This window comes from Diabrotica virgifera, chromosome 10 (genome assembly GCF_917563875.1).
Source record: "Diabrotica virgifera virgifera chromosome 10, PGI_DIABVI_V3a".
Classification (NCBI taxonomy): Eukaryota; Metazoa; Arthropoda; class Insecta; order Coleoptera; family Chrysomelidae; genus Diabrotica; species Diabrotica virgifera.
The window spans coordinates 84,334,623-84,358,081 of record NC_065452.1 but is presented as its reverse complement, the minus strand read 5'-3'; the positions used below and the strand labels follow the sequence as shown (position 1 = coordinate 84,358,081).

The following is a 23,459-nucleotide window of genomic DNA, read 5'->3' as shown; positions in this document are numbered from 1 at the left end:
GGTGGTTTATGCGCAGTTCTGCTTCCCTCAGTTTGATCGGTGTTGTGTCATCTACTGCGCAGATAGCGCGATGTAGAGTAGATGTCTCAGCCTGCATCTGAAAATAAGTTCTTAAATTAGCAATTTGTTTATCTAATTGCTCACCTATATCCATAAGTCCTCTTCCTCCTAAATACCGGGGTAATGTCGTTCGTTCTACTGCACTTTTAGGGTGGTGTTTTTGTGCCTTTGTGAGGTGTGTTCGTACTTTTCGCTGAAGATTTTCTATATCCGTTTTTGTCCACTTAACAATACCAAATGAATAGCTAAGCGCGGAACAAGCGTAGGTGTTTAGTGCCTTAAACAAATTTTTACTGTTAAGCTGTGAACGAAGCAGCTGTTTTACCCTTCTTATAAACTCAGTAGTTATCTCAGTTTTCATTTGCTTATGGTCAATTTTCCGCGCCTGCTTTACTCCAAGATATTTGTACATACCGTTGTCGCCCATGGCCTCGATGTTCTGGCCATTTTGCATATCGAATCCACCGGGCTGTACCTTTCCTCTGACTATATTCAAAACACGGCACTTGTCTAGACCGAACTGCATACTAATATCATTAGAAAATGTTTCTACAGTTTTTAGCATCTCTTCTAGGTGTTCTCGAGTGGAAGCCATTAATTTCAAATCATCCATATACAACAGATGATTGAGCTTCGCTACCACAGTATTATTGCTTTTAATGCTAAAACCTGAGTCAGTGGAGTTTAATAGCTGGGAAAGGGGGTTCAAAGCTAAACAGAACCACAATGGACTCAACGAGTCTCCTTGAAATAGGCCCCGGTTGATTGCGATATTCTCGGTTTCGATAATGTTTTCACCAGGTATTTGGAGGTGAATTTTAGTCTTCCAATCTCTCATTATATGCCTTAAAAAGGTCACTATGTTATCATCGACTTTGTATATTTTCAATATATCTATTCTATTTCAAATCATCCATATACAACAGATGATTGAGCTCCGCTACCACAGTATTATTGCTTTTAATGCTAAAACCTGAGTCAGTGGAGTTTAATAGCTGGAAAAGGGGGTTCAAAGCTAAACAGAACCACAATGGACTCAACGAGTCTCCTTGAAATAGGCCCCGGTTGATTGCGATATTCTCGGTTTCGATAATGTTTTCATCAGGTATTTGGAAGTGAATTTTAGTCTTCCAATCTCTCATTATATGCCTTAAAAAGGTCACTATGTTATCATCGACTTTGTATATTTTCAATATATCTATTAGCCATTCATGCGGTACTGAATCAAAGGCCTTTTTATAGTCAATAAAAGCAGTAAAAAGGTTCATTTTTTTAGTGAATGCCTGGTTAGAAATGACCGAGTCGATAATAAGCTGTTCTTTGCAACCCATGGAACCCTTAGCGCATCCTTTCTGTTGAGGCTCTATGATATTGTTTAGAGCACAGTGTTGGTAGATACGCCGGGTTACACAGGATGTGACCAATTTATACAAAGTTGGAAGACAAGTAATTGGGCGGTACTTGGATGGATCTTGGGTGTTATTTTGATCCTTGGGTATTAAATAAGTAGTTCCCTGAGTTAGAAATGATGGTAATTCCTGCGGATTAGAAATAACATGATTAATTAATGTTGATAAGCACTCATGAATACTCCAAAACTTTTTAAGCCAGAAGTTCTGAACTCCGTCTGGTCCAGGAGATTTCCAGTTATGAAGCTCTTTGATGACATTTGAGACTTTTTAGTCGTGAATGGTACGTAGTTAGCAGTGACGTAGTGGTGACAGTTGTGCGTCGTATCTTCTATCCAGCCAGCATTGTTGTTAAAAGCAGCTGGTGTGGAAAGTTGATGTCCCCAAAACTCATGAATTTCTTCTTGGCTTGGGTAAGACTTGTCGACACTTTCTACGGTGGAATTGAGTTTTCGGTAAAACGCCTTCTCAGAGTTCTCAAAAAGTGCATTGTCACATTTTCGGTTGTTACTAACTTTATACCTTCTTAATCGTCCTGAATAGACGGAGAGTTTTTGTTTTAATGTATCCAGACACTGTTATTATTATTATTATCCAGATTTAGCCATACGGCTCACACTCCCTCTAAGGGGAAAATTGACTCATCCCAGATACCTACGGTATCAAGAGGATTGAGCTCTGGTGGGACTCTTTCCGTGTTATCGAGCCCTAGGTGACTTGGAATGCAGGTGTATCTCCCAAAAATTTTCTTACACTTCTGGCCCTCGCAAGTAGTACAGCTTTCTGCATGGTCTTATAAATATGTTCATTGAGACCCAGCTTTTTTATGCTTTCGAGGAGGGTCTTCGGAATGACTCCACTAGTAGACATAACAAAAGGTATGGTCTGGGTACTTTGCATTCTCCATTGTCTCCGTATTTGAATTTCCAGATCTCTATACTTGGCGATCTTTTCAGTAAATTTACTACGTAGATTATTGTTGTTAGGTATCGCCACATAAATTAGTGTTGTTTGTCTTGTTAATTTATTAACTAGTACGAGATCTGGTCTATTATGTGCCACTGTTTGGTCTGTGAGCACAGTGCGGTCCCAGTATAGCTTGTAGTTGCCATCCTCAAAAATACTGTCAGGGACGTATTGATAATACGGGAGATGGTCCGTTTGGAGAAGTCCCAGCTTGATAGCTATCTCTTGATGAAGGATTTTTCCCACTGCGTCATGCCGTTCCTTGTATTCAGTTGCAGCAAATGCCTGGCAGCCCCCTGTAATATGTTGGATGGTTTCTTGGGCTTGACATCCATATCGGCATCTGTCGTTTTGAACCTGAGGGTCTTTGATGATATATTTCAGGTAATTTCTGGTTGGTATAACCTGATCCTGAATGGCCAGTAATGAACCCTCCGTTTCAGGGAACATCTTTCCTGATGTCAACCAATAGTTCGACGCTGTATTGTCGACATAGTCTTGGCTAACTTCATTGGGATGTCGCCCGTGCAGAGGTTTACCCATCCAGGTGCGCAGTTTTTCGTCCTTAGTAAGGTGGTTTATGCGCATTTCTGGTTCCCTCAGTTTGATCGGTGTTGTGTCATCTACTGCGCAAATTGCGCGGTGTAGAGTAGATGTCTCAGCCTGCATCTGAAAATAAGTTCTTAAATTAGCAATCTGTTTAACTAATTGCTCACCTATATCCATAAGTCCTCTTCCTCCTAAATACCGGGGTAATGTCGTTCGTTCTACTGCACTTTTAGGGTGGTGTTTTTGTGCCTTTGTGAGGTGTGTTCCTACTTTTCGCTGAAGATTTTCTACATCCGTTTTTGTCCACTTAACAATACCAAATGAATAGCTAAGCGCGGAACAAGCGTAGGTGTTCAGTGCCTTAAACAAATTTTTACTGTTAAGCTGTGAACGAAGCAGCTGTTTTACCCTTCTTATAAACTCAGTAGTTATCTCAGTTTTCATTTGCTTATGGTCAATTTTCCGCGCCTGCTTTACTCCAAGATATTTGTACATATCGTTATCGCCCATGGCCTCGATGTTCTGGCCATTTTGCATATCGAATCCACCGGGCTGTACCTTTCCTCTGACTATATTCAAAACACGGCACTTGTCTAGACCGACCTGCATACTAATATCATTAGAGAATGTTTCTACAGTTTTTAGCATCTCTTCTAGATGTTCTCGAGGGGAAGCCAGTAATTTCAAATCATCCATATACAACAGATGATTGAGCTTCGCTACTACAGTACTATTGCTTTTAATGCTAAAACCTGAGTCAGTGGAGTTTAATAGCTGGGAAAGGGGGTTCAAAGCTAAACAGAACCACAGTGGACTCAACGAGTCTCCTTGAAACAGGCCCCGGTTGATTGCGATATTTTCGGTTTCAATATTTTTTTCACCAGGTATTTGGAGGTGAATTTTAGTCTTCCAATCTCTCATTATATGCCTTAAAAAGGTCACTATGTTGTCATCAACTTTGTATATTTTCAAAATATCTATTAGCCATTCATGCGGTACTGAATCAAAGGCCTTTTTATAGTCAATAAAAGCAGTAAAAAGGTTCCTTTTTTTAGTTAATGCCTGGTTAGAAATGACTGAGTCGATGATAAGCTGTCCTTTGCAACCCATGGAACCCTTAGCGCATCCTTTCTGTTGAGTCTCTATGATATCGTTTAGAGCACAGTGTTGGTAGATATGCCGGGTGACACAGGATGTGACCAATTTATACAAAGTTGGAAGACAAGTAATTGGGCGGTACTTGGATGGATCTTGGGTGTTATTTTGATCCTTGGGTATTAAATAAGTAGTTCCCTGAGTTAGAAATGATGGTAATTCCTGCGGATTAGAAATAACATGATTAATTAATTTTGATAAGCACTCATGAATACTCCAAAACTTTTTAAGCCAGAAGTTCTGAACTCCGTCTGGTCCAGGAGATTTCCAGTTATGAAGCTCTTTGACGACATTTGAGACTTCTTCAGTCGTGAATGGTTCGTAGTTAGCAGTGACGTAGTGGTGACAGTTGTGCGTCGTATCTTCTATCCAGCCAGCATTGTTGTTAAAAGCAGCTGGCGTGGAAAGTTGATTTCCCCAAAACTCATGAATTTCTTCTTGGCTTGGGTAAGACTTGTCGACACTTTCCACGGTGGAATTGAGTTTTCGGTAAAACGCCTTCTCAGAGTTCTCAAAAAGTGCATTGTCACATTTTCGGTTGTTACTAACTTTATACCTTCTTAATCGTCCTGAATAGACGGAGAGTTTTTGTTTTAATGTATCCAGACACTGTTGGGCTGTGTTATTTTCTGGATCGTATCTCGAGTGTCTTGCAGTGCTCTGCATTATTTCTTCAGCTCTCTTAATGACTTTTCTACTTGTTACACCTCTTATATATTCTGTGACTTGACCAATATCCCTACGCAGTAATTCAATTTTTCCGAGAAGTCTCTTTTCCCATGGTGCAATTCTGTTACCAGTCCTTCCGTTATTAGTACCCCGTCGTGTTCTGATCTTAACGCCCATTACATTGGCAATTGCTGTTGCTGCACAGTAGATTAGCATATGCAGATATTCCAATGTGTGGGCCTCTACGACATAATTGGGTAGGATTTCAGTGTTCGCAATTTGTAACAGCGCACGTAGTTTCTTACAAGAGTTTATTCGTGGTAGCGGTGGTCTGCTAAGTGGATTTGTTCCATTAAACTCTTGTACGGCACGAGCCATTTCGTTTTCTAGACTATGGCGCAACTCGTTGTTTTCCTGCTGTGTATTGTCAGGTTGAGTTTCTGGTATGGGAATCTCAGAAATCTGCTCCTCAAGGATTTCGTTAGGGACTTGATCTAAAACTAGCTCTTGGTTATTAATCTCCCGTTCGACTTCGCTTTTGATGGCACCGCGTCTAGTCTCTGGGATAAGATTATTTCTTATGATTACCCGGTATTGATCTGATACTCTTTGCTCCGATACTTGAATATCTGGGTACTCCCTGCAAAATTCGGCATACAGCTGTTGTCTGTAGCCGATTGTTTCTTGACCGAGGTTTGTCACCTTATAATAGAAGCGCAAAATGCTTTCGTTGATGGACACAGTCCATTTCATGCGCTGCCTCGGTCGTCCCGCTTGAGTGAGCGCCGGCTGATGATCCAGCGCAGCATCTTCGGCGGGTGGAGCTCTTGTTGTTATTTGGCTCGCTTGTGGTTGTGGTTGGGCTGTAGCTGATTGTATGACAGGGGCCCGCCTCCTCAACACCCTGTCTTATTATTATTATTATTATCCAGATTTAGCCATACGGCTCACACTCCCTCTAAGGGGAAAATTGACTCATCCCAGATACCTACGGTATCAAAAGGATTGAGCTCTGGTGGGACTCTTTCCGTGTTATCGAGCCCTAGGTGACTTGGTATGCAGGTGTATCTCCCAAAAATTTTCGTACCCATCTGGCCGTTGCGAGTAGTACTGCTTTCTGCATGGTCTTATAAAGATGTTCATTAAGACCCAGCTTTTTTATGCTTTCGAGGAGGGTCTTCGGAATGACTCCAGTAGTAGACATAATAATCGGTATCGTCTGGGTACTTTGCATTCTCCGTTGTCTCCGTATTTGAATTTCCAGATCTCTGTACTTGGCGATCTTTTCTGTAAATTTAGTACGTAGATTATTGTTGTTAGGAATCGCCACATCAATGAGGGTTGTTTGTCTCGTTAATTTATTGACTAATACGAGATCTGGTCTATTATGCGCCACTGTTTGGTCTGTGAGCACAGTGCGGTCCCAGTATAGCTTGTAGTTGCCATCCTCAAGCATACTCTCAGGGACGTATTGATAATATGGGAGATGGTCGGTTTGGAGAAGTCCCAGCTTGATAGCTATCTCCTGATGAAGGATTTTTCCCACTGCGTCATGCCGTTCCTTGTACTCAGTTGCAGCAAATGCCTGGCAGCCCCCTGTAAGGTGTTGGATGGTTTCTTGGGCTTGACATCCATATCGGCATCTGTCGTTTTGAACATGAGGGTCTTTGATAATATATTTCAGGTAATTTCTGGTTGGTATAACCTGATCCTGAATGGCTAGTAATGAGCCCTCCGTTTCAGGGAACATCTTTCCTGCTGTCAACCAATAGTTCGACGCTCTATTGTCGACATAGTCTTGGCTGACCTCATTGGGATATCGCCCGTGCAGAGGTTTACCCATCCAGGTGCGCAGTTTTTCGTCCTTAGTAAGGTGGTTTATGCGCATTTCTGGTTCCCTCAGTTTGATTGGTGTTGTGTCATCTACTGCGCAAATTGCGCGGTGTAGAGTAGATGTCTCAGCCTGCATCTGAAAATAAGTTCTTAAATTAGCAATCTGTTTATCTAATTGCTCACCTATATCCATAAGTCCTCTTCCTCCTAAATACCGGGGTAATGTCGTTCGTTCTACTGAACTTTTAGGGTGGTGTTTTTGTGCCTTTGTGAGGTGTGTTCGTACTTTTCGCTGAAGATTTTCTATACCCGTTTTTGTCCACTTAACAATACCAAATGAATAGCTAAGCGCGGAACAAGCGTAGGTGTTTAGTGCCTTAAACAAATTTTTACTGTTAAGCTGTGAACGAAGCAGCTGTTTTACCCTTCTTATAAACTCAGTAGTTATCTCAGTTTTCATTTGCTTATGGTCAATTTTCCGCGCCTGCTTTACTCCAAGATATTTGTACATATCGTTATCGCTCATGGCCTCGATGTTCTGGCCATTTTGCATATCGAATCCACCGGGCTGTACCTTTCCTCTGACTATATTCAAAACACGGCACTTGTCTAGACCGAACTGCATACTAATATCATTAGAGAATGTTTCTACAGTTTTTAACATCTCTTCTAGGTGTTCCCGAGTGGAAGCCATTAATTTCAAATCATCCATATACAACAGATGATTGAGCTTAGCTACTACAGTATTATTGCTTTTAATACTAAAACCTGAGTCAGTGGAGTTTAATAGCTGGGAAAGGGGGTTCAAAGCTAAACAGAACCACAGTGGACTCAACGAGTCTCCTTGAAACAGGCCCCGGTTGATTGCGATATTTTCGGTTTCGATATTGTTTTCACCAGGTATTTGGAGGTGAATTTTATTCTTCCAATCTCTCATTATATGTCTTAAAAAGGTCACTATGTTATCATCGACTTTGTATATTTTCAATATATCTATTAGCCATTCATGCGGTACTGAATCAAAGGCCTTTTTATAGTCAATAAAAGCAGTAAAAAGGTTCCTTTTTTTAGTGAATGCCTGGTTAGAAATGACTGAGTCGATGATAAGCTGTTCTTTGCAACCCATGGAACCCTTAGCGCATTCTTTCTGTTGAGGCTCTATGATATTGTGTAGAGCACAGTGTTGGTAGATACGCCGGGTTACACAGGATGTGACCAATTTATACAAAGTTGGAAGACAAGTAATTGGGCGGTACTTGGATGGATCTTGGGTGTTATTTTGATCCTTGGGTATTAAATAAGTAGTTCCCTGAGTTAGAAATGATGGTAATTCCTGCGGATTAGAAATAACATGATTAATTAATGTTGATAAGCACTCATGAATACTCCAAAACTTTTTAAGCCAGAAGTTCTGAACTCCGTCTGGTCCAGGAGATTTCCAGTTATGAAGCTCATTGATGACATTTGAGACTTCTTCAGTCGTGAATGGTTCGTAGTTAGCAGTGACGTAGTGGTGACAGTTGTGCGTCGTATCTTCTATCCAGCCAGCATTTTTGTTAAAAGCAGCTGGTGTGGAAAGTTGATTTCCCCAAAACTCATGAATCTCTTCTTGGCTTGGGTAAGACTTGTCGACGCTTTCTACGGTGGAATTGAGTTTTCGGTAGAACGCCTTCTCAGAGTTCTCAAAAAGTGCGTTGTCACATTTTCGGTTGTTACTAACTTTATACCTTCTTAATCGTCCTGAATAGACGGAGAGTTTTTGTTTTAATGTATCCAGACACTGTTGGGCTGTGTTATTTTCTGGATCGTATCTCGAGTGTCTTGCAGTGCTCCGCATTATTTCTTCAGCTCTCTTAATGACTTTTCTACTTGTTACACCTCTTATATATTCTGTGACTTGACCAATATCCCTACGCAGTAATTCAATTTTTTCGAGAAGTCTTTTTTCCCAGGGTGCAATTCTGTTACCAGTCCTTCCGTTATTAGTACCCCGTCGTGTTCTGATCTTAACGCCCATTACATTAGCAATTGCTGTTGCTGCACAGTAGATTAGCATATGCAGATACTCCAATGTGTGGGCTTCTACGACATAGTTGGGTAGGACTTCAATGTTCACAATTTGTAACAGCGCACCTAGTTTCTTACAAGAGTTTATTCGTGGTAGCGGTGGTCTGCTAAGTGGATTTGTTCCATTAAACTCTTGTACGGCACGAGCCATTTCGTTTGCTAGACTATCGCGCAACTCGTTGTTTTCCTGCTGTTTATTGTCAGGTTGAGCCTCTGGTATGGGAATCTCAGGAATCTGCTCATCAAGGATTTCATTAGGGACTTGATCTAAAACTAGCTCTTGGTTGTTAATCTCCCGTTCGACTTCGCTTTTGATCGTATTGCGTCTAGCCTCTGGGATAAGGTTGTTTCTTATGATTACCCGGTATTGATCTGATACTCTTTGCTCCGATACTTGAATATCTGGGTACTCCCTGCAAAATTCGGCATACAGCTGTTGTCTGTAGCCGATCGTTTCTTGACCGAGGTTTGTCACCTTATAATAGAAGCGCAAAATGCTTTCGTTAATGGACACAGTCCATTTCATGCGCTGCCTCGGTCGTCCCGCTTGAGTGAGCGCCGGCTGATGTTCCAGCGCAGCACCTTCAGCGAGTGGAGCACTTGCTGTTGTTTGGCTCGCTTGTGGTTGTTGTTGTTGTTGGGCTGTAGCTGGTTGTGTGACAGGGGCCCGCCTCCTCAACACCCTGCCACCGACGTCCCGCATGCTGTCACGTCCAGCGCCGGCTCCAGACGTGCCCTGGCGATCCCCAGGCAGCGATCCTAAACATAAATCAGAATTCTCCATATTAATGGGTGTGCATTTTATACCTACTGCCAGGTGTCAGCTTTTGTTCCACGGCAAGTATCCCTGCTACTCTCTGGGTATTGGCGCTACGAATACCCAGAAAGCATCCCCCATTCGCAGGGGGCCGCGCCTGATAGAAGAACTGACAAAAAACTCCCACAGGTTATTATTATTATATTATATTATGAACCTAATAATTATTATTATTATTATTATTATTTATAATTGTAAGTTTAAATTTTAGCTTTTAGTATTAATTAGGTATACCTACAGAATTTGTTAAATATTAATTCAGCTTATTTTTAGTTATTAATACAATGCTTTATTCTTTTTCTTCGAATGAAGGTATCTGCAGCAAAAGTTCAGAGAACAAGGCTTAACTAGCTGGTTAGCGTCATTTCTTTTTACAGTTGAATTTTATAGTACAGCTATTAGCAACAATTTTTTATTGCTGGTCCAAATATTTATATTTAACTTTAATACCTTGATTTGTGCTAAATATTGTCTCTCTCTCTCTTTCTCTCTTTCAAATCAACTATTTCTTCTTCTTGTTTTCTTTTTAATATTATCTTAAATATAATTACCCTACTTATTCATCCTTCTTCTGCTTCTTCTTCTTTTCACGTCTCGAGTTTTTTTTTATCAACATTTTTTTTCTGCCATTCTTACTTGTCATCCTTCTTCTTATTCACATTTTTTTTACAACTATTCTTCTTTTATGAAAAAAATTTTTTCAAGTCCCTGTGAAAAAATTTTCCGGTACCTTGGGGGGTGTGTAACGTTTCAATCAGCCGATTGAACGCTACACCAAGCTCCGCTTGGTATTTGTCCCTCGGACTATATATTTCTAGAAGCGACCCTACTACCGTCAAGTCAATTAGTACATCTCTTCGAAGCTATTTAATGCGATAAAAATTTGTACTAGCTCCCTTTTGCCATTGCCACGTAAATCAGGCACAATATTGGCATACATTATCGTGTTTGTGTGTAGGCCGTTAAACAATGGGTAAGTTTGATTATCTAGTTTTAGCCTAAGTTTTTCACCGACTTCTTTTGCACAGCAGATACCTACTTTCTCCTTGAAATAAAGCTTAAAAACTTGTATAATTTTATTTATTTTTCTCTGGTATATTATAGTATATTACTTTATTTCCTGTACATAGTTATAATATTTTATTGATAGAATTCTTTCCGTTTCTTTTTATTTTTAATAATACCACGCCGTGGTCAAAAATTTTGCTGAGATCGTGTTTCTCACAATACTCAGCTTTATTTCTGATCGGGCTTTTCTTTTGGGAGAAAACTGATCCTTGTTTGAATTTTTCTAGCCCCTACCTCGGGAAGAAGATTTTAATCAAGCACCTGGAAAAGAAAACCTTCTACCGCTACCTTGGAGAGCAAATTAGCTTACAACCGTATCCTGATGCAGTAGAATAAATTAAACAAGACAGCCCTACAGAGACAAGACAGCCCAACAACGTAGCCCTAGACTTCCCTTAACTACCGGCGACGACAAATTCTACAGGGATTGGGGACCTCCTTTAGGAACTGTAACGGAAGGACTTAAAGCTGAGTAAATTTTTACCTTTATAACTTTTGTACCGATTACCAGCGGGGTCTCGGTCACGGGCTTAGAAAATTAACTTGGTTATCAGTATACAATAAAAATGATTTTTGTTAAGTTTTTTTTTATATTTCAATAAATAGCGTATTTAAAAATGATTAGGTAGACTTTTTATTTCCTGTACCTTTTCTGGGATGGGTGTGAAGGAAGAATGAACAGGGAACGAACCCAGGGCTGAGCAGTCGGGCAGGGCACCATTCTGATGGATGGAACGGTGGACGTTTTTCTTTTGAATATACTTGATTATCCTAAGGGATGTTCGAGGAATTCCTCCCATCGTTTCTCCCAACAGTGTGGTGTTGCTTAATGCCCTGGTCTTGTTATGATCAGGATGCTACAGATAAGAACCTTCAATGAAGTCGAAGTGAAACTGACAGATGCCCTGGGAGACCTAGCTCTATACTACGATAAAAACCATCTGAAACCCAATCCCACCAAAACCCAGGTATGTGCTTTTCATCTTAGAAACAAGCATGCCCGAAGGCCGCTGGAGCTGGAATGGCGTGGTCAGATGCTGGAACACAACGAAACTTCAAATACCTTGGCGTCTGTCTGGATAGAACTCTGTCTTACTGATACTACTGCCAAGATATCAAGAAGAAAGTAAGTACCAGAAATAATATCATCCGCAAGCTAACTAATACAAAATGGAGAGCACAACCACACACTCTCCGCACTTCTGCCTTAGCATTATGTTTTTCGGCCGCGGTGTTTGGAGCACCAGTATGGGCAAACTCTGCTCACGCAAAGAACGTCGACGAGGCTCTAAACGAAACGGTTCATATAATATCGGGTTGACTGAAACCGACACCTATCGAAGAGGTATACCCCATAGCTGGGATTGCTCCACCACCTATCAGGAGGAAGGTCACGTCAGAGGTAGAACCAAAAAAGCAGGAGACGGACCGAAGACACCCTTTATATGACCAACAAACTCAGCCAAGCAGACTAAGATCTCGGAAAAGCTTCCTGAAAACATCAAGATCCATCCCCGAAGCGCCAGAGACGTGCCGAATACACCTATGGCAAGCGTCAGCTACCGCGACACATTTTCCTCCCTCAGAAGAAATGGCTGCTGGACACAATTTACCGTATCCGACTTGGAAAGCGTTAAACAGGCTAAGAACCGGCGTTTCACGTTGTAATAGTAACCTGAAAAAATGGGGATACCAGGAGGACGATACCTGCGACTGTGGCGCGGTTCAGACCAGCCGGCATCTGCTATCATGCACAGAGATGAGAGAGACCTGCACAGAAGAAGACTTAATTATAGCAAATGACAGGGCGATCTATGTTTCCAACCATTGGAAATACAGAATTTAAAGTTGTTGGTGTTCCGGACACGGAAAGTAAAGTAAGTACATTATACATATGTACTAGTTTTGTGGTTCGATAAGAAAAATACAAATTTATGGTTTGAAATACACTATATTAATCAGAATATTATCCTTAAACATCAATACACTTGTTCCAACGAGATTCCAATTTATAAACTCCAACCTTGAAGTGAGAATCTGGAAGGGCTGCAAAATACGCTTTCACAGCTGTTATAACCTCATCATTTGATGAAAAATGCTTTCCACGCATGAATTTTTTAGGTATTGAAAGAGATGGAAGTCGCTAGGGCCAAAGAAATACGGTAGATTCTTCAACAATTAAAATTTTAATTCCTGGATTTAAGGCCATTGTTAAAATGCTCATAGAACACGGTGCTTTGTACTGATGAAAAAGGATTTTTTCTTCTGCAAACTGGGTCTTTTTTTCACGAATTTTTTCCTTCAGCTGGTATAATTCCAGTTTGCAAGTAATCCACAAACAAAATTACTCTTACATCCTATAAAACTGGATTTCTGGACACGAACTCGTTTCGGAGCTGAAGAATCGGGCCCACACCACTTTTTAGCCTCCTGTTTTGATTCAGGATCATGGCTATAGCCCAAGGCTCATCCGTAGTAATGAATCGACCCACACAACATACTTTAACCTTTCGAAAACGCTCCAAATGTTACATTCGAATGTGATTTTGTTCCGTTATTAGCAAATACGGCACCCATTGTGAACACATCTTTCTGAAACCCAATACTTCAGTCAAAATATTGCTTACGTTACCCAATGGGATGCCTGGGGCTTCTACTAAATCTCTCTCAGTCACTCGAGGATTTCCTATTACCATCTGTATTGTTTCTACGATAACTGGCGTTGTTGATGTTTTTGGACGTCCTTGATGTTGATCGTCTTCAAAAGTCTTGTACGACCAAGTTTAAATTCAGCAACCCATCTTTCTACTGTACTAGTTGAAGGCGAACACATACATTTTCAACATTCGTTCATAAAGTACCCCGCACAAAGCTTATTGAAATTAGGTCCCAGTGGATTTCGTTCATACTTTGGGAAAATGCTCTTTTAAGCATCCTGATAAAAAGTCGTCATAGGCACAACTCAATCGTATGATGGATTTTCAAGTTAAAGAAGCACAAACATTAAATTGCTATAAACAGATTACTCATGGGTTTTTGGGATCGGTAAACTCGAATATGCCATCAGAATTGACCTCCGGAGGACGTGGTGGCCAGGGCCACTGCAAGGGACGTCATCTTCTAGAGTATCCATGGTTTTCGGCATTTAATTGATGCAAATAAATTAGTGGAGGGTTTTTTGAGGTCACCAAACACGAATATGTCATCAGAATCGACTCCCGGAGCGCCTGGTTTCCAAGGTCAATGAAAGGGCCTCCTGGAGTTTCGAGGATCTTTGGTACTACATTAATGCAAACGGATTAGTTATAGGTTTTTGGGGTTGTTGAACACGAATACGTGATCAGCACAGACGCAAGTGCACCTGGTGCCTAAGACAGGTTATCTTTTGGAGTTTCGGAGGAATCAAATGGATTACTCTTAGGCTTTTAACTCCAAAAGCTAACCTGTCTTAGGCACCAGGTGCTCCTGTGCCTGTGCTGATCACGTATTCGTGTTCAGGAACCTCAAAGAGCTATAACGAATCCGTTTGCATTAATGTAGTACCAAAGACCCTCGAAACTCCAGGAGCGCCTTTCATTGACCTTGGAAACCAGGTGCTCCGGGAGTCGGTTTTGGTGGCATATTCGTGTTTAGCGACCTCAAAAAACCCTCCAGTAATTCATTTGCATCAATTAAATGTCGAAAACCATCGAAACTCTAGAAGATGACGTTCCTTGCTGTGGCCCTAGCACCACGTCCTACGGAGGTCAATTCTGATGGCATATTCGTGTTTAGCGATACCAAAAACCCATGAATAATCTGTTTATATCAATTTAATGCCGAAAACCCCCGAAACTCTAGAAGATGACGTCCGTTGAAGGTCAAGGTCAAAGTAAACGTCGCCATTGGATAGCCAGGAAAAAATCCTAGATTACTAGTACTTTTCCTTGATCCAAACTTCTACATATTGCCAGATAACCACTAACTCGGGGAATTGGGATACCCAGTAAATCTTATAATTTTCCGAGTTTATGCCTCTATATCTTGAAAATCCTTCATACGATTGAGTTGTACCCATGAGAACTTTTTATCAGGATGCTTCAAAGAATATTTTCCCAAAGTATGAACGAAATCCACTGGGACCTAATTTCCATAAGGTTTTCCATTTATTTTAAAACTTCCAAATATAATAATTTAATTACTGCACGAACTTGATTGTTTCCAATGTAAAAAAAAACTGTGACATGTCGATACTAAATGGCTTGCAAACAAGCCATTTAGTATGAAAATTTATTGAACAGCCTAGTAAACTTGTTGTTTCTATGTCAAAATACATTCAAGAAGTGTTAGTAACCAACGGAGGACATATCGCCAGTCCGGAACAAGAATGACGTAACTGCAAAAAGCCAAATTTCTCAGGAGAGCAAAAAAACGCTTTTTAAATACATATTTAAAATAGGGATTAAATGAGGAGTAATCGTCCAGGAGCATCGGTATGGCGTGCATTCTTACAATGATGGTTTTATTTTTTTCCCTATTGGTTCGAATTTCATTATCTTAATTTGATCCCCCATTTTCAACCCTATTTACAGTTGCGTTATTATTCATCTCAAGATTTTTTAATATTTAAAATAGTGATTAAATAAAGAATAACCATCCAGGAGTATCGGTAAGGCATTTATTTTTACAATGATAGTTTTAAATTTTATCAAAAAACTCTAACAAGAAGTAAAACCACTTCTATGTAAATTGGTATATTTATTAAAACTTAAAAATCCCAATGGATTGAATAAAATATGTCCAATTCAGAACGTTTTCAGACCTATCGGTCCATCATCAGTGAATCTACAATAAAATAAGTAATCCCACTATTAGAATTGAAAGATGGTTGAAATTTTTTTAAAAAGCTAAAAATGTGGTTAGATTACTTACGTGCATACTTGCTAAATAGCCCAGAACCAAACAATGGTTGAATTTAAAATTCAATTTACATTATTTAAAAATAATATTCAACAGGCTAAACGCCGATGTTACAGGATATTGCCTATGGGAACATGGTGAAACCCTACCAAAACCTCAATCAACCATCTTAGGCCAACTTTGACTATAAAGTGACACTAGTGTGTATGGAACTGTTTGAAGTGACATTGACGGTAGAGAAAAAGGTAGTCGATTTTAAAGTTAATTAACCAAAAGATCATGACCCACAACAAATGATAAAAATTTTAATATCTGAAAATGTCTAACATTTTAAATCTATTGGTTATTGAAAAGAACTTGTGATATACAAAATTAATTTAGAATATAAGATTATTTATATTGACTGTATACCATAACATTAGATTGATCAAATTGATAGAAAGAAAGTTGAGCTGCTGTCAATAATGATAAAAAGATAAAAATAGATGAAGGTGAGAGAAGAGAAAGAATCAGTATTAGTTGGAATGTTATTGTACAAAATGAATAAATTGGTAGGCAATTTAATCTAGTCTATATTGTATTGGTGGTTGTATATGTAAAAGGAAAATATTGTTATTTAAAAAAAAATAAATGCAAATTTTTGTAAATAATGGATTTGAGTTAGGATACAGTCAAATAATTAAAAGTGTGTAATATGTGAATGAAAAAGAATTGTAATTATTATGAGATGTTTTATTTTTTAATTTTATTTCATAAGTTTTGAGAGAATTCTTGTGACAAAGTGAGGGTATGTGAAGTTAGAGATAAAGAAAAGTATGATTATAGCTGTTAAGTCCAGTTGATACACGAATGAAATTAAAATGAAAATAATATTGAAAGTGTACTGAATAAAATAAAACCAAAGTAAGAAAAAGGATATTGATATAATTTAATTGTAATGATAATGGATCTGAATGTGAGAACTGAAATTAAGTGATGTGATGTTAGTTGGAGAGGTAAAAATTTTCTTGGAAAAGTCAAAGACAAAAAGTAGAGGGCTGTGGTGTAGGGTATAAAGACAAGAATTTTAAGGGAAAGAGAGGGATAAAGAAAAGATGAGGTGTGGAATTAAACTGAACGAAGTAATGAAATGAAAAAGAAGTAAAAAGATAGTAGGGTGAATTAATGAGGTGATGGTTAATAGGGTTCAGTAGTTAATAATGTTAGTCGGATAAAGGAGTTTGAAACAGTGAAGGATAGAGGAAATTTTGAAAAAGAAGGGAGAGAAAGTTGAAAGAGAAAGAATAGGATAAAAAGAGGAAGTTGAAAAATAGGAATTATGAGAATAATTGGCGGTGAATGGGGACAAAGTTGCGGTTAAGGGATGTTTGTCTATTGACACAGTTGGGACTCTTCTTCATGTCCTTGCCAATCTCCAAATCTTCGTATAAGTCTAAACGGAGTGTATTGTTTTGTTGAATATTGTGTATCAACTGGACACCTTCAGGAATCTTAAGTTCATGTTTATTGACTTTTAAATGGTGTGAAAAGGCAGAAGTGGTATCTCTCTTGCTGTGTTCAGCAGATCGGGTAGAAAGGGATCTGTAAGTTCTGCCGATGTAAGTGGCATCACAATCTGAACAAGAGAGTCTGTATACCCCACTCCGGTTCATATAATGGATAGGATCTTTGGTATTAGTTAAACTTTTTTTAAAAAGTCACAATCTGAACAAGAGAGTCTGTATACCCCACTCCGGTTCATATAATGGATAGGATCTTTGGTATTAGTTAAACTTTTTTTAAAAAGTTTAACTAATACCAAAGATCCTATCCATTATATGAACCGGAGTGGGGTATACAGACTCTCTTGTTCAGATTGTGATGCCACTTACATCGGCAGAACTTACAGATCCCTTTCTACCCGATCTGCTGAACACAGCAAGAGAGATACCACTTCTGCCTTTTCACACCATTTAAAAGTCAATAAACATGAACTTAAGATTCCTGAAGGTGTCCAGTTGATACACAATATTCAACAAAACAATACACTCCGTTTAGACTTATACGAAGATTTGGAGATTGGCAAGGACATGAAGAAGAGTCCCAACTGTGTCAATAGACAAACATCCCTTAACCGCAACTTTGTCCCCATTCACCGCCAATTATTCTCATAATTCCTATTTTTCAACTTCCTCTTTTTATCCTATTCTTTCTCTTTCAACTTTCTCTCCCTTCTTTTTCAAAATTTCCTCTATCCTTCACTGTTTCAAACTCCTTTACCCGACTAACATTATTAACTACTGAACCCTATTAACCATCACCTCATTAATTCACCCTACTATCTTTTTACTTCTTTTTCATTTCATTACTTCGTTCAGTTTAATTCCACACCTCATCTTTTCTTTATCCCTCTCTTTCCCTTAAAATTCTTGTCTTTATACCCTACACCACAGCCCTCTACTTTTTGTCTTTGACTTTTCCAAGAAAATTTTTACCTCTCCAACTAACATCACATCACTTAATTTCAGTTCTCACATTCAGATCCATTATCATTACAATTAAATTATATCAATATTCTTTTTCTTACTTTGGTTTTATTTTATTCAGTACACTTTCAATATTATTTTCATTTTAATTTCATTCGTGTATCAACTGGACTTAACAGCTATAATCATACTTTTCTTTATCTCTAACTTCACATACCCTCACTTTGTCACAAGAATTCTCTCAAAACTTTTGAAATAAAATTAAAAAATAAAACATCTCATAATAATTACAATTCTTTTTCATTCACATATTAGACACTTTTAATTATTTGACTGTATCCTAACTCAAATCCATTATTTACAAAAATTTGCATTTATTTTTTTTTAAATAACAATATTTTCCTTTTACATATACAACCACCAATACAATATAGACTAGATTAAATTGCCTACCAATTTATTCATTTTGTACAATAACATTCCAACTAATACTGATTCTTTCTCTTCTCTCACCTTCATCTATTTTTATCTTTTTATCATTATTGACAGCAGCTCAACTTTCTTTCTATCAATTTGATCAATCTAATGTTATGGTATACAGTCAATATAAATAATCTTATATTCTAAATTAATTTTGTATATCACAAGTTCTTTTCAATAACCAATAGATTTAAAATGTTAGACATTTTCAGATATTAAAATTTTTATCATTTGTTGTGGGTCATGACCTTTTGGTTAATTAACTTTAAAATCGACTACCTTTTTCTCTACTGTCAATGTCACTTCAAACAGTTCCATGCACACTAGTGTCACTTTATAGTCAAAGTTGGCCTAAGATGGTTGATTGAGGTTTTGGTAGGGTTTCACCATGTTCCCATAGGCAATATCCTGTAACATCGGCGTTTAGCCTGTTGAATATTATTTTTAAATAATGTAAATTGAATTTTAAATTCAACCATTGTTTGGTTCTGGGGCTATTTAGCAAGTATGCACGTAAGTAATCTAACCACATTTTTAGCTTTTTAAAAAAATTTCAACCATCTTTCAATTCTAATAGTGGGATTACTTATTTTATTGTAGATTCACTGATGATGGACCGATAGGTCTGAAAACGTTCTGAATTGGACATATTTTATTCAATCCATTGGGATTTTTAAGTTTTAATAAATATACCAATTTACATAGAAGTGGTTTTACTTCTTGTTAGAGTTTTTTAACTATATGGTATACAGCCAACCTAGGGAACTTCCCTTTTAGTTTAAATTTTATCCCTATTGGTTCGAATTTTATTATCTAAATTTAATCATCCCATTTTTAACCCTATCTACAGTTGCGTCATTCTTAATCTTAAAATTTTTCTGTACAGAAAAATAATTTTAAAATACATAGTAAGCCGTTTACTCTTACAGCGACGGCTTTTATTTTCATCCCTATTCATCCGAATGTTATTATCATAATTTAATCCCTCCCATGTTCAACCCTATTTACAGTTACGTCATTATTCATCTGAAACAAGGTATAAAATGGCGCGTATTTCAATAACGACGCAGCTACCCTTTAGTGGCTCAGCACACAGTTCTGTCGCTTTTGTATCATCTGTGCACAGTATTTTAGAAGTTATTTACACAATAAATAAGAATTGACAAAATTTGCAGTTACTTCAGTTACGGACCGACGATATGTTTTCATTAACCCTGCTGTCCTGTTCGGGTCTATTTGACCCAAAAAATAATTTATTTCTTATTTTTCAAATTATTACGCGGCGTAACGATTTGGTGTTTCGTGACTTTATTACCTAATATGAGGTCTTTCAATTGCATATGAGATAAACATTCAACTTCCTGATGTTTTTGATAAAAATGAAATTGTTACCTAGGGTACGTTCGGGTCAATGTGACCCGCGTATTTAAACCGTTAAAAATGACCTGTGTATGTGTGTTTAGTTGGCAGTATTCTATATTAACAGTACCTGTGTGTTTGTCAGCCGGATACGTCTGTAAATAAAAACAGGTTTCTGCAAGCTAAAACTTGTAAAATAAACTGTAGTGTAGCTGGACGATGTTGCAAACCAAATTATAAATATGACCAACATGGACGGACAGCATGTATTTGGAACAAACTGGAAAGACATGAATAAAGTTGGTTTCCAAGCATACATTGGTCTTTTATTTTTAGCTCGAGTTTGTAAGTCCCATGGTGAATCAACTAAAGATTTATGGAATGAAGAAACGGGCCGTACTCTTACTATATTTAGATCAACAATGTCGCATGATATATTTACATAAAGTTTGCAAGTAATACGTTGTGATAACAAAACTACTAGACAGGATAGAAGACGTTTTGATAAACTTGCGGCAATACGTGAAATTTGTGAAACATGGGTAGAAAATGTAAAAAGAACTTTTAACCCTGATGAAAATGTTACCGTCGATAAGCAACTAGTTGCCTTTAGAGGCCGCTCTCCCTTCAAATGGTACATTCCAGCAAGCCAGCGAAATATGGCACAAAACTTTAGGGTTTATGTAATTATGAACAGTAAAACTTCTTATGCTCTAAAATTGCAGATCTATACAGAAATGCTTGTGATGTGTGACTTGAGTAGTGATTTGAAATGCCACAATATTACGTGTATAATAACTTTTTTGCATCGTAAAATTTAGGACAATTTCTTCTAAAACAAAGTAGATACAATGCCGGGGATTATAAGTAAAATAAACCAGAGCTTTCAGCAAAAATCGCGAATAAAGAAGTTCCTAGCTCGTCTTTTTTGCTTCATGCAAGATTTGACAATATTCCCAAAAATAATAAAAATGTTGTTCTTATGAGTACTTTGCATCATGAATCGATGCATCATGCATCACTTTCATCAAATGAAAAAGCCCCAAATTATTTTAGATTACAATTCCAATAAGGGAGCAGTGGATACTCTAGATTAGCTTGTTGGCACGTATACATGTGAGAAGAGATAAATCGCTGGCCAATGATTGTTTTTTTATAATCTACTGGACATTTCTGCCTACAATGCGTTCGTGTTATGGGCATCAATGAATATCCAATGGAATACCAATCAATTGGGAAAACGGCGAATTTTTCTTGAGGAATTGGGAAAAACTAATGAATCCAGTCATCATTTCCAGAAAAAATATACCAATAACTAAAGGCTCTTACGAACTGGCAAAAAGGACACGAGCAGGAACAAGTAGACAAGATGGAAATGCTAGTGAACCGTCTATTAAATCTAACTCCGCCTGCTAAACGAACACGCTGTAAACTTGCCGTAAAAACGATAACAAAACAAATTATTATGTTGAATTATATCACAAACATATTTGTAAAATCCATTCTTTTTATTAATGTCCCAGTTTAAACTGAATTAAATTTTTGTAGATATTTGTTACTAGGAAATAAAAAATGCCTTTTGTTTTTGTTAATAAGGTTTAATTTATATTAACAACATAATTTTTGTTTAATTAACCATAATTTCTTGTTAATAAAGTTTTATTTATCACCATTAGCTTATTTTATTTCGATTAAGGAGCTTAAACTATAGTTGGGTCATATTGACCCGAACAGTACATTTGTGTAGTTGACTCGAACGGGACAGCAGGGTTAAAGTAAATTAAATTGTATTAGTTTGTTTTTTCTATGTCTAATTATGACTAATACGTAAATGTTATTTGATTTAAACTATCGTCTATGTTTTGCTTAATCTGCACAATATAAAGTAAGAAAATCTGAAAATTCTACGTACGCACCAACTCCGTATACGAATTTTCCTTACATTTCTAAGCTTGCAGAAGTGCCTTTATGTTATTAAAGGAAGTCCACTGTCGACTAAGCTTTAGTAATGGCATCTTTAGCTATACGGATAGAGGCAATTACGTATTTTCGACATAAGTACTCGCTAAGTTGCCGAGCCACTTAAAACTTGTCCTTATCCCGATAATCCCGCATATCACATCCATTGTGAGCGGGAAATCAAGATTGGGAACAAATTGCACCTATTTTTAGACGTTTGCTTACATTTTAGTTATTTATTGTGGTCCCTGGCTATGTTTTATCTTGCTCTAAATTACCCTAATGTGCCTCACTCTAAGACGCTGTGAGTTATTTTCTACCCATTCAGATTTTGCCAGTCTCTCTTATAATCTCAAGAGGCCACTACACTTGAAAGTTCTACTGCTTTACAAGTCCCTACTTCTTCGGCCACTACAAGATACTTGAATGCACTAAAATGACCAATGACTTCTATTTCACTATGTTCTCAACTTTTAGCTACTCGCTACAAAGCTATTTCGTCCTCCAGCATTTTTAGATTCAAAGAGAAATGCATCCTTTATGAAAAAATTATTTACTAAGATTCACTGCAGTCATCTAACTTTGAGTTTAACTTTTATTTTTATCAGTTCTTTGTCATTTTTATGAATTTTCAGTATTAAATCTTACTGGAAAATAACGCATTCATTTTTATTAGACATTGACGTTCTTTTAGGTATTTTTGTTTCATGTAAGGGGTAAATTTTTTACCCAAAGTTGTTTTTTTGGTATTTCTCATTTAGTCACAACATAACATATACAGGGTGATTGATTAGTAGGGTAAAGCTCAATAGCTCCGCTATAGTAATAGATAGCAATAAAAGTTAATAACAAAAATTTTAGCCACCATTGAGCTTCACATTACAAAATTAGTTAGAATGTTACAGGTTGTTCGATAACACAGTGGCAGACCTAACTTATGTTTTTTTAAATGGAACACCCTATGTTTTATTTTATATTCGAAATTCTGTTAACTTCTCCATCACAAAAATATCAAGGTTTGTAATGTTATACAGGGTATTTACAAAGTTATAACCAATTTTGTATGAAAATCGTAACAAGTTCAGCTCCTTGTATAAATAAAAATAAGCACAACAGCAATGCTTTATTAACACCATATTTTTTTATTTATTGTCAAAATTTTTGAGAATTATTGATATTGCTAATTTTCTTTATATCAAATGCAGGGTCAAAACGCAAGTACATTATTTTCTCAGTAATGTTAAATGGAACACCCTGTATTTTATATCATTATTGAAAAGTAACATTAACGTACTTTAATTTTTTTATAACATTCTCTATGCCCAAATTTATTAGTTTTCGAGATATTTTCATTTTTCAGAGCAAATTATTTTAGGTGTTTAAATTTATCTAAATTTTAAGTAAACCATGACTGAATTGACAATTGAAATTACCGATTATCAATCCGGTAATCAATGTAACACTGTAGCAAATAAAGAAATAAAAATAATTTATTAGTAATACATTTTACAAACAAAAACACAACCACTACATGCAACATTTTTAAAACAATTAAAAACTACCTTAGTATGTAAATGCAACAAATAAACAAAGATCATTAGTAATAAATTTTACAAAAAAAACACACACAAAATACAATATTTTGTGAAGACAATTAAATACTACTTTTGTATGTAAATATAACAATGTAACAAATAAAGAACG

The 23,459-nt window shown here is 37.3% G+C and overlaps 1 long non-coding RNA gene across 1 annotated transcript; it reads left to right on the top strand.

Moving 5' to 3' along the window:
• Positions 1-10,208: 10,208 nt before the first annotated feature.
• On the top strand, positions 10,209-11,214 carry LOC126893395 (uncharacterized). Its single transcript, XR_007701164.1, has 2 exons — positions 10,209-10,498; positions 10,821-11,214. It is a non-coding gene; the product is annotated as an uncharacterized LOC126893395 (long non-coding RNA).
• The last annotated feature ends 12,245 nt before the right edge of the window (positions 11,215-23,459 follow it).